General features: G+C 44.0%; 3 non-coding genes across 3 annotated transcripts; 2 read left to right on the forward strand and 1 right to left on the reverse strand.

The window, feature by feature from the left end:
• The first annotated feature begins 3,338 nt into the window (after nt 1-3,338).
• trnar-ccu (transfer RNA arginine (anticodon CCU)) lies at nt 3,339-3,411 on the forward strand. Its single transcript has one exon. It is a non-coding gene; the product is annotated as a tRNA-Arg (tRNA).
• A 3,357-nt stretch (nt 3,412-6,768) lies between these two features.
• Nucleotides 6,769-6,842, forward strand: trnal-aag (transfer RNA leucine (anticodon AAG)). The gene has a single exon. It is a non-coding gene; the product is annotated as a tRNA-Leu (tRNA).
• A 5,319-nt stretch (nt 6,843-12,161) lies between these two features.
• trnam-cau (transfer RNA methionine (anticodon CAU)) lies at nt 12,162-12,234 on the reverse strand. Its single transcript has one exon. It is a non-coding gene; the product is annotated as a tRNA-Met (tRNA).
• Nucleotides 12,235-12,507: the final 273 nt, after the last annotated feature.

Below are 12,507 nucleotides of genomic sequence, written 5' to 3' on the forward strand. Positions count from 1 at the left end.
AACACTTGGTTTCAGCAGAGTGGGTGCTGTATTTGAAATGCTATTGAGCCATGAAGACGACCCACCCGTCCCAGTGTATTACCTGTAGTGTAATCTTCAGAAAATCATAAAAAATTAAAGAAAGGGGCCACAGCTACAGTAAGGTTGTATGAGGTTCGGGGGCCTGTCTGGTGTGTAAAACACTTGGTTTCAGCAGAGTGGGTGCTGTATTTGAAATGCTATTGAGCCATGAAGACGACCCACCCGTCCCAGTGTATTACCTGTAGTGTAATCTTCAGAAAATCATAAAAAATTAAAGAAAGGGGCCACAGCTACAGTAAGGTTGTATGAGGTTTGGGGGCCTGTCTGGTGTGTAAAACACTTGGTTTCAGCAGAGTGGGTGCTGTATTTGAAATGCTATTGAGCCATGAAGACGACCCACCCGTCCCAGTGTATTACCTGTAGTGTAATCTTCAGAAAATCATAAAAAATTAAAGAAAGGGGCCACAGCTACAGTAAGGTTGTATGAGGTTTGGGGGCCTGTCTGGTGTGTAAAACACTTGGTTTCAGCAGAGTGGGTGCTGTATTTGAAATGCTATTGAGCCATGAAGACGACCCACCTGTCCCAGTGTATTACCTGTAGTGTTATCTTCAGAAACTCATTACAAAATAAAGACAGGGGCCACAGCCACAGTAAGGTTGTATGAGGTTCGGGGGCCTGTCTGGTGTGTAAAACACTTGGTTTCAGCAGTGTGGGTGCTGTATTTGAAATGCTATTGAGCCATGAAGACAACCCACCCATCCCACCTGTAGTGTTATCTTCAGAAAATCCTAAAAAATATAAAGAAAGGTTCCACAACCCAAAATAAAGCTGGGAAAAGTCAGAGGACCTGCTTAGTGTGCAAAACACTTGCAGCATTGTGGGTGCTGTGGTTTAAATGCTATTGGTTTGTGAACAGAATACCCCTATCCCAGTGCATTGTGCCATATTAAATAAAAGCATGAGAAAAAGAGATTCAGAATGCAAAGCTGTGTCAGTGTTCTGTGTAAAAAATCGGTTTGAACATCATGGGAGCTGTTTTTAATAAGATGCTGAGTAAAGAATATTTTAATCTTCCTGCTGTCAGTAGTATTTTCAATATAGTTGACCCTTACCTGAATGAAAACAGGGCGTAAAGGAAGGGTTTCAGAAGTCAAACAAAGCTTTATTCCCGTGCTTACAGTCTGGGTAATGGGAGACTGCGCTGTTCTGCTTCCTATGGTCATATACGGGTTTTTCGCACGAAGCGATTTGAACAGTATTTCTCGCGTTGTGAACGTGTGCACACAGCAGTCCCCCGGGTTCCAGTTCGTGCGTAATTACGCATCGATGAAAAACCGGAGGTTTAAAAAAAGATAATTAGCTCACTGATAGTTTGATGTAAAGAGTGTGGAAATATCCACAAGTCGTGGTCTTTAAAATGCATTTGGTTTGACGGCGTTCTGTGCTTCCATTGCGAAGATATGGACAAAAGAATATTCGTGCTTGGTCAAAAAAATGTCATAAAAACGAAAAAGTAAAGGCTGAGAAAGCATCCACAATGTATTTTATACACAAAACAAGCATTCTCGCAATTCTAAGAGGTTTCGTGAAAGCGCTACAGGCGTGCCAAAATCGTTTTCGAACTTCGAGCTAACTTTACCCCGGTCATATCGTGTCGGTTCTTTCAGCTTTATTCATTAGGTTTTCAAAGGCATAAGTAGAGCACCAGAGGTGCGAACGCAAAATGTGTGGTTACCTGAAGAATTGCTTTCAATGGCAGCGGGTCCAAGCGATTTAGCGTTTTTATAGTGCCGGGAAAGGAGAAACGGCACTTTGCCTTTGCCGCGCAGGCACAAGGCGACGTGCAGCAGACGCCGGAGTCGGCAAGTTCCGAACTTGCGCGGGGAGTCCCCAACGCACTTAACCACTCGGCCACGACAAAAGCGAGTTTGCTGCCGCCGCATTCCTCCTATAATCTAACACGGAGTGCGAGGTGGCTGCGGAAACCTTTTTAAAGTCGCTCTCCGTTAAAAAAAAATACCTTTCACAAGATTCGTGCCGGCAGACAGACACGCCTCAGAGGGTTTAAGGCTGGCTTCACGTTCAAATGATAAAGTCCCCCAGTCCGGATGTCAAAATGCAACTTTGGCAGACAGAAAAAACATCAACAAACCACAAAAGGTTTTTACAAGCTGCACCACACTGCACTTTCAAAAGCATTTACATTCGTGTTAGACGCGGGAATTGCCTTTGATTTGCGCGCTTACGAACGCCATGGAAAACGAAACAAAACTAAAGCCCTCAGCTCCTGCACTTGATTATAATGCCGTTACGTGTCGAAGCAGGAATTTATGTCATCCTACCACTGCAACACGGGGAATAGAGAGAAATGAGTACACGCTACGAATTGTCTCTTATCAGTCCCTACAGTTGTAAGGCGCCTGGAAGCGTGCACCCCCATCATTAATCTTTGCGCATCTGTGCAAGGTAAACTCTGGAGCAGTCTTTGAAACGGCTCAAAGGAAACACGTGATTGATTCCATGTGCATCTGGGGTTCATTTCTTATTTACATTTAATTCAAGGGAAAGGCTTGGGTCAGTTTCAGACGGCCTCCAACAGCGAGATTCAAGCGCCCCACCTTCAGCCCAATCTGCGCAGCCAGAACGCCAACGGTTCCTATGCTCTCCGGGGTGCGGTTGTGACCCCGTAACCTAAAATGTTGGTGGCAGACAAATGGAGACTAAAAGGTGACGTCCTAGGACATGACTACATTGTGGGGATGGTGACCATTGCTTGGAAAAGAGTGCGAGGCCCCTTTAGAAAAACATTTTGTTAACAGACATTCTGCCTCAGCCTAAACACCTATAGCTTGCAAAGCGCATGCTATTAGACAGGCACCTCTGCAAGACCTTAAGAGTCTCTTAAACTAGTGATAGTAAGGTGTTCCCAATTGGCGATGTTCGGCTTTCAAATCATCTCTCCGTGGAAGCGCCGAGATGCAGCTGTTTAAGGCTTAGAAGCAGCTGACTGTTTTACTGCCTAACTGATCACTGTCAGTCAGGGAGCTCAGAGGTGAAAAGCCTGTCTGAGAGACAATTCGCCGTCGATCAGTTCAATATGTTCCGTACCAGCTCGGCGCACCTGAGATCATCTTGGTAGCCGTGTAGCTCAGATGAGTGAGAGCGTGTGTGTGTACCACCGTGATTGGATGCCGGTCCTTCTCAGGTCACAGTAAACCTTCTGCTGCCTAACTTTCCTAATTTTGGGGATCCCTTTGAAAAAGCAAAGGAAAAAAAAAACTGGCTCTTCATCAGCGTGATCGACCCAACCCAGTGTGCCCCAGTGGCCTAATGGATAAGGCACTGGCCTCCTAAGCCAGGGATTGTGGGTTTGAGTCCCATCTGGGGTGCTCCTGTCCCATTTTGAGCGTACAAATGTCCTTGTGATTTGCAAAGCTGCAACCCCACCTTACTCAGTGAGCGTCTCTGCTTTTCTCTCACATACAGTTGGGAGAAAAACTTTTGTAAACAGCCCTTTGGAATGATGTGGATTTCTGCATGAATGGCTCCTAACATGTGATCTTATCTTTATCTAAGTCATAATAATTAATAAAGAGAGTCTGATTTAACAAACAACACACGCCCAACATTTGACATTGCTGTTTCTTTATTGACCAAATGGTTTAAACAATCAAGGTCATTGATGGAAAAAGTACGTGAACCCTTATATTAAGGAGCTAGTGGAACCTCCTTTATGACAAAAACCTCAACCCCCACTTTCTGTAGCGGCTTGTCAGACCTGAGCAGCGGTTAGGAGGTATTTTGGCCTATGTATATTTTTGGGATGTCTTGCGCTGAATGGCCTGCTTCAGATCACGCCACAGCACTTCAATGGGATTGGGGTCAGGACTCTTACTTGGCCATCCCAACATACGGAATTTCTTCTGTTTCAGCCACTCTGTTGTTGATGTACTCCTTTGTTTTTGTCATGTTGTAAGACCCAGCGTCTTTTGAGTTTTAGATCACAGGCAGACACCCTGACATTCTGCTGTAGAATTTCCTGATACATCTTGGAATTCATCGGTCCCTCGATGCCTCCGCCATGCTTCCCAGGTGGGATGAGGTTTTGGAGTTGGTATGCGGTGTTTTGTTATCTCCAAACATAACGCTGTGCACATTTACCAACAAGTTCAACTTTTGTCACGTCTGTCCACAGAACATTGTTCCAGGAGTTGCTATGGAACATCCATGTGGTCTTTAGCAAACTTGAGAGGGGCTGTGGTGGTTTTTTTTGGGGGGAGAGCAGTGGTTTCCTCCGTGGTGACCTCGCATGATCACCACTCCTGTTCAGATTTCTTCTTATGGTGGACTCATGAACACAGACGTAAGACAAAGTAAACCACCTGTTTCCTAGATCCCATCCCCAGTCAGCTAGTCAAAGATTCCCTCGAAGGACTGGCAGGACCTATAATTAGTATGATGAATGCATCGCTTGCGTCAGGCGTCGTACATGATCAATTTAAGGTAGTGGTTCTTAGACCGCTCCTTAAGAAGTCAAATTTGGATCCACAAGTTCTTAACAACTACAGGCCTGTCTCAAAGGTCCCATTTCAATCTAAAAGTCTTGAAAGAATAGTTGTTGCCCAACATCAAATGGATTCAAATAATATACTTGAGAAATTTCAGTCTGGTTTCTGAAACTGCATTAACAAGAGTCGTAAATTATATTCTCTTAGCTACTGATGCGGGGAATACAACAGTGCTAGGTTGCAACAGTGCTAGGAATGCAAACTTTAGGTTGCGCTTCTTCATGCTGCATCATTGGCATGAGTGGAGCTTTTTAAACGTCTGTACTTACTGCGCCCCATAAGAAATCGTTTGTCCCTGTTCAAAAGAGATTGTGCGATGTCCTGCAGCGTTCGCAAAGCAAACCTTTGACAGTTTGAATAGAGGAATTTATTCTGCTTCCTGTGCGTGCAGTAGTTACAAACTTGAACGTCTTTACACGATCTCCTGCAGTTTTCAGTGGGCAGGCTTGGTCAGATGGCTTGGAAAAACGCACTGTTTCGGCTCGGGAAACATCATGAGCAGTGTCCTGCATGTTTTCTGTGTATAGCTGTCTTTTAACGCATACAGAATTCATTCGAAATCATTGATTTCTCCAATTAACAAGGGTCCCTTAAATGATGAGTCAAAGTAACATCTAATCGGATTAGTTTCCTTAGAGCTGGTTCAGAGTTTGCTCAAGAGTTTACCTTTCACAGATGCGCAAAGAAGAATGTTGGGGGTGCACGCTTCAAGGCACCTTACAGCTGTAGGGAGTGATTCGAGACGATTCGTGGCGTGTGCTCGTTCCCATATACCATACGCCCCGGCGTGCAGTGCTAGGATGACGTACAATACCACTTGGGCACGTAACAGCGTTATATGCAAGTGCGGGACGTGAGGGTTTTCGTTTGTTCGTTTTGTTTTGCTCTGCTTTGCTTTGTTTTGCTTTCCATCGCGTGGGTAAGAGCGTAAATAAAAAGGCGATTCCTGCGTCTACCACTAATGTAAGAGCTATTTCAAGTGCGGCGTGGTGCGGCTTTTCAAATGCTTGTGGACATTTCTCTGTTGTTGATTCTTTTTTTGTGTGTAACAAAGTGGCATTTTCATGTCCGGACGGGGAGACTTTATCATTCCGACATGAAGCCACCCTTAAGTCCTCTGAGGCATGTCTGTCTGCAAGGCTTGTATTTTGGAAATGTTTTTTTGAAACGGAGAACGACTTTGAAATAGGCTTCCGCCGGCGCCTTGCGATCCAGGTAAGATTGTAGCAAGAACGCAGCGGTGGTGGGGCTTGCTGTAGTTGTGGCCGAGTGTTTAAGGCGATGGACTAGAAATCCATTGGGGTCTCCCTGCGCAGGTTCGAATCCTGCCGACTACGTTGTCCGCCTCCAGTCGGTGTGTTCCGGCGCAATCAAAGAAGCGCGCCTCTTTGCTGTTCCTGGTGGTTTTAAAACGCCCAATCGCTTGTACCCGCTGCCTTGGAAATAAATTCTTCAGTGTCCGCAAATGGCATTTTGCAGCTGGAAGCATATGTCGACGCTTTTTGCACAGAGCACCAAAAAAGCGTCTTTTTTGAAGGCCCAGACACTGAGCGTTGGTGGTTCAGTGGTAGAATTCCTGCCTGCCACGCGGGAGGCTTGGGTTTGATTCCCGGCCAATGCAGTGGCTTTTGCAGCGAGTGGCTCCATCACTTGCATCCCCTTGCAACTCGCAACTGAAAACCCACTGAAACTAAGCAGGTGTGAGCCAGGTCAGTACCCGGATGAGGGTAAGCTACAGGGAAAAACAAAGCTTCCAGCTGGAAGCGGTGTTAATGGTGCCGGCGGGGGGGCGCTCACCCTGAGGTCTGTGCGGGTCCCAATGCCCCAGCATAGTGACGGCGACGCTGTGTTGTAAAAGGGCGCTGTCTTTCGGATGAGATGTAAAACCGAGGTCATAGTGCTCTGTGGTCATTAAAAATGACCACCAAAACCTTTGACAAAAGCTCTTGGTAATTGATGGTCTTCAAAAATGCTTCTCCTTTAGGTACTTTTTAAATCAGCTGAAAAATGCTGTGAAATGGGGGGACACTTCAGGCCAGTGTAGGATTTGGGTTACAAGAACCATGAAACTGCACGAGAAAGCCCGTACACTGAATTACACGGCTTTCTATTCAAAGGAGGGCAAAAGAAATTCCCTGAGTTCGATTTTTTGCAGCACAGAGAGGACCACTGTCGTGAGGCCAGTTAGCTCAGTTGGTTAGAGCGTGGTGCTAAGAACGCCAAGGTCACGGGTTCGATCCCCGTACGGGCCAGGTTCTTTTCTCCTCTCTTACCAAAGCTGTTAGGTTCCTTTCCGTGGTGAGAGGGGTTGTCATGCAACGCTGCCACATAGTGCCGACAGACAAGAGTGTTGCAGGAGAAGAGAAAAGTGTTTGAAGATTTAAGAGTGTCTTAGGTGGAGCCAAAATCAAGTGTCACAAATGTAAGTGGTTGGATTTCCAATGTTTAATATGGTAAAAATAAGCGGAAGTTATCTGCCGGTCATGGCACAGTCTGCCATGCTTTTGTCATATACTGTAAAGTGGTGTCGAACTGGAGCCTCACCATTTGCATATGTGAGGCTCCAGTTATACATCGAGTGTCACATTAAATTACAAAAATGAAGAGAGTTAAAGCAGCTGGAGGGGTTTTCTTACAACTTTTAAGCTGACACAGTTTTGGAAAATGTTTCCTTCACGCTGCACTGTACAACATAGGCAGCCAAGAGTCTCTAAAACAAAACAGAATGGACAGATAGGAGAAAATTCCCACTCGTCCTGAAGTTCCCAAAATCCAGCACTGAGCGTAAACAAAGTGTCTAAGTAGCGTGGGAATGCTAACCCTAACCCTAGCTGGAGTTTGAGCAATCCAGCACTGAGCGTAAAAAGATGAGTCAAAGTAACGTCTAATCGGATTAGTTTCCTTAGAGCTGGTTCAGAGTTTGCTCAAGAGTTTACCAAGAGGACATTGATTCGTCAAATATACGTATATTCACGGCGAAAATACGGCTATACGTATATATACGTCGCCTCGACGTATAATCAACGTCAAATTGCAACCGTAAAATTGACGACATTAATAAACGCATATATAACGTCGAAAACACATCTAACACAGTGCCTGAGGCTTTTTACTGTACGTATCGTGTGTGCCGCAACTAGGAGTATACGGCTCTCTGCACAGTGTACGAAGTAAATTATTTTCGCAGTAATTAATTTACACGTGTATAATAAATATAGTAAATATAATAAATTAATTACTGCGAAAATAATTTTCTTCGTAAATCCTGCAATCCAGATGATTGGGGCATTGGTGCATGGCTACAGTCTGTGTTAGGAACATGGAGAGGGTCTCTGGTTCAATACATATTTGTGGGTCTGGTATTATTCGTTATGATCATATCGTTAATATCCTGTTTGAAAAACATGTGGACTAAAGCTGCTGCTTCTGTGCTAATTGTACGCCCTGAAGGGATCATGAAGGTCAAAAAATGATTTCATGGGAAAGGTTCTCTTATCTAGTGGCAGAACCTGATGGGTAGAACAATATAGTTTTAAGGGGGGTTACCCTTGGGAGTGATTCCCCTAGATGCAAATGATTTTTGTGGTTTGTTTGTTCATAATAAGATGTTTTGCAGGAACGGAACAAAGAGAAATTTTACAACTTCAGCTAGAATTGTTCTGCAAAACGCCACAGCTGAGGCAGGGGAACAATGTGTAGATTTTTCTAAGAGTTATTACCCAGTTGTTGACCAATCTGTTGACCAAAGTTGACCAAAAAAGCCTAAGATTATGCTGGGCTCCAGCCCACAGGGATTTACCTGTGCTGTAAGAACTAATGAGTGAATAAGGAGACTGGATTCTGGTGAAAGACTTCAGGAAAAAGAAATGGTGTTCACTCAGGTGGAGGGGGCTGTACCAGGTGCTGCTGACCACTCCCACTGCTGTGAAGGTCACAGAAATGGTGCCCTGGATTCATGCTTCCCACTGTAAAAAGGTCACAAACGAACTGAGCAAAGCGCAGGAGTGATGTCTCCACAAGGACAGATGGGGATAACCTGCTTGGGACTGATGTGCACAGCCCTTTTCCTTTTTATGTAGAAGCCTGTCACCACCCCAAAAGAGGAAGAATCTAAACACGAAGCCTCTTTGTATACAAACTGGCTGAATGAAACTGATAATGAGGGGGATATGAGTAATTTGTGGTATAAATTTATAAATCATACTGTAAAGTTAAAGAAATTTAATGCATCTTGTTATATATGTGCTTTAATGCCTCATTCTACAGCCTCACCCATGCGACTTTTTATGAAATGTACTCTTTTATTAATATCACGTTAGAAGGCTTAGACGCTATCAAACAAGAATTAAGGGGAGTTAGATTAATGGCACTTCAGAACAGGTTCGTGCTGGACCTTCAAAATGCAGCATCTGGAGGAGTCTATGCTTTAGTAGGAGACTCCTGTTGTACATATATTCCAGCTAATGACGATGATTACGGAAATCTTACGCTCGCTATTCAGCATTTGAAAGAACTAAAAGACAATGTGAATAAACAGAGAGGCATAAAAGATACACCTGCTTTTCTCTCCTGGTTAGAATCACTGTTTGGGCCAGGGGGAATGTTTTTCTTTTAAGTTACTAACACCGATTATAGGGGCTGTGATACTTGTCTTCCTGTTTTTATGTTGCTGTATGACATGTATTATTCCAATGCTTCGAAATATGGAAATATGGTACCTAGGGGGATAAACTGTTCATCCTTCCAGTCTGGAGAATTGGCAGCTGTCTGACGTCAGTAAGTGATCCTTAAAAATTAATAGTTCCATGACAGTGTGCATCACCAGAAAATCAATTTCAATGCATTAAAACTCTTGTTATCCTTCTGATCATTGAAGTGTCATTGCCCCAGCACTGTATACTCTTACTTTTGACGCCTGTCTGAAGTTGGATCCATTTCTAAGAATGGTGACTCACATATCCTCATGCTCAACTTTGGCTCAACCACACAAACTATGAAGATAATCATCTGCTTTTGCTCCAAGATTTATGTTACTAGGCTCTCTCCTGGGGATCCTCGTGTTCAAACATTGCCCTTATTGTGGATGATCCATGACAGAATTCAGGGAATTCAGAATTCTGATACCTCAGCTCAGATTCTGACTGGGCAGACTGTCATTGCCTGGTGTGAATGTGTGCATATCTGTTTTTGTGCATGTTCTGTGGCCTGTTGTACAGTACATCACAAATGAAAGGGAAATGGAAAACTAAAATAAGACTCAAGTGTTTTATCTTTCATTAACAGTGTTTCATTAGTATCTGTGCTAGATCCTGTCGTCCACTGCTTACCACGACAAGTTCTAGCACAGGATAGCAGCTAATACATTTAACAATCTCACTGCACAATGTTGTATATTCAAGGGCTGATCTTCTGTACTTTTTCTTTCACTTTTCATTTCCTAGAAACTCAGTCCTGCCAGGAATAATCTGAGAACAAAATCAATCTGAGTGAAAATCTAAGCAGAGGAAGATTGTTTTACAGAGTCAACAAGGTCTAATTCAAGGTCATCAGCACTAACAACATTCTCTCTGGAGACAGGCGATAAGAAAATTGAAAGTGTGTATTGTTACACAACAGCAGAGACTATGAGTTATGCTATCATGAGAGTGGTGATGGATTTTTTTCATTGCTTAGTTTTGCAGGTTCTGTACATTTGAACATTCAAAGTGACTAAAGTAAAGGAGTTTTCCCTTTTTACCACATAATTCCCAAAGATCAACACTAATAGAAAGCCTAATTCCAGCCAAGATTCAATTACTGTCTCTCAGGCATCCCAGCAGTGGATTTCATGACTTCAGACAGCCATCTTTATCAGTGGAGAACTCAATGCTCTGAGGTTTACTGGCAGAGTCTCACACTGGGTAATATGTTGGTAAATAATGTCCTATCGAATTCTACTATTGATCAATTCTACTATGGAACTGCGATGTGTCCTGAAAAAAATCTTCTATGATAGTGGTACAGTCCATCACACCCCACCTACAGCCTTTAAAAGAGAAAAAAAAATTCTGATATTATGGTGGAAAAAGAGCCCTGGAATCTTTGTAGAAGGACAAAAGACGGAAAGAATGGGCAGTGTAACCATGGCGAAGAGAAGGGAAATATTGGAGAGAGCTTTTTCATACACTTTTTATCATTGTTTTTCCAGCCCAACAATGATCAACAAATATGGGCAGGCGTCCTGTGCCAAATCCAATCTACCTTTCTTCCAAGCAAACAGGAATGTCAGTGAATTAAATATTGACATATGAAAATACCCAAAAATATGCAATCACACATATGCAGTTTGAGCAAACATAAGACAATACCCAAGTACCACAAACTACCAGGCATCATTAGCAGTTCGGGTGGGGAGCTGTGTCAGCATGCGTAGGCTGCAAAGGAACAAGTAATAGGTCTATTCCATGCTTAAAAGAGAAGAAAGAAAACACAACATTTCAGCCGTGGAGCCCTCACACCTGAAGAAGGCTCCACGGCCGAAACGTTGTGTTTTCTTTCTTCTCTTTTCATCTAGTGTCATTAGCCAGTTCCTGTCAAAATAAAATAGAAATGGATAATATTCTAGAGAGAGTTTGAAATACCAAGGTACAATTTAAACCATATTTCTTCCACTACAACCACAATATTTTGGAGAGATCGCTGAGCCTAACTGTTCTGGCTTCCCGTTAGCCTCCGTCCTGCTTCAGCAATGAATGCAACGGGGCACATTCTGAGGGAGATGCGGTGAATCAGGTTGCAGGAAAACCACGCTATGCTTTTTTTTGAGATCCTGAAAAGGACAGAGGGGCCATGTATATGTGTGCAGCTGGATATGTAATTGCAGGTGGCGTAGCAAATTCTGCTGAAGCCCCACTGCCTGGTGTGGACGGTAGCTGTGCATGTTGCAGCAGAATTGTGCATGTGAGAGCAAGGGGGCATGTCATGTGTTTGAGCACTTCACTCCCTTCCGGAAGAGTCCCAAAAATTTGTAAGTTCTTTGGATGACCTGTGGACCGATCTTTCACGATGAAGAATTCCTTAAGAAGAATAGATCTCGGCCCACCATCCCAATGCCTCCATCTCAAAACAGCAACCTCCCACTGCCCTTAGTCTGCAAGGCAGTCCTTTCAAGTGCGATGATGACGCCGGGACCTTTGTTGCCTATTGTACGAGCTGAACTTTTGTGCTCATCAATTCAACGCTCTTTCCATCAACTCATCTTGTCTTTTGACGCTTCGTGTTTTGTGCTCCTTTGACTATCGGCATATCGGGTGACTGCAAACACTGAAGTTCTTGCTTACGGAGTGTGGAACAGTGTTTTCAAGTGATCGCTGTTCTGTCATTATGACGCCGAGTGAATCTTTCTTTGGCAACATGGGCAGGCTGACAGCAAAAGTAATGGCAAATTTCTTGACTTATTTCTGAATGTGAATGTTCTTTAGAAAAGGGATGCGGCGTTGCTTCTCCCCCGTGTAAAGGTCACGCATTCCAGACGTGGTTATGAGCGAACAGTTGCCGCAAGTGTTTGAAAAGAGCAAGAGAGGAAGCAGCCCTGCCCCGTGTGAGGATCAAACTCAGGACCTTCAGATGATGAGACTGACACGCTACCAACTACGCCAACGAGGCCAGCTGCAGTGCACAGCCGGAAAGTTTGCCTCATATGGATTTCAGTCGCCCGTTCCCCAATCTTTAGACGCCCTCTGCTGGATGTTGCATTTGCCTTTTGATCTCACCGATACTTTTTTGGTCTGTTTCTGTTGCGAGTCCGTTTTTCAGATCTCACCTAGCACAAGTCTCTCTGGCTGAAGTGGCCTCTCCGCTTCAGCATCGTGCCCTCACTCAGCCATTAAAAACGTCACTCGGACTTCTGACATGCTGACATGAAATGTCAAGAGAGAG

The sequence above is a fragment of the Lepisosteus platostomus genome, unplaced genomic scaffold (assembly GCF_059453375.1).
Source record: "Lepisosteus platostomus isolate fLepPlt1 unplaced genomic scaffold, fLepPlt1.hap1 Scaffold_72_H1, whole genome shotgun sequence".
NCBI lineage: Eukaryota > Metazoa > Chordata > Actinopteri > Semionotiformes > Lepisosteidae > Lepisosteus > Lepisosteus platostomus.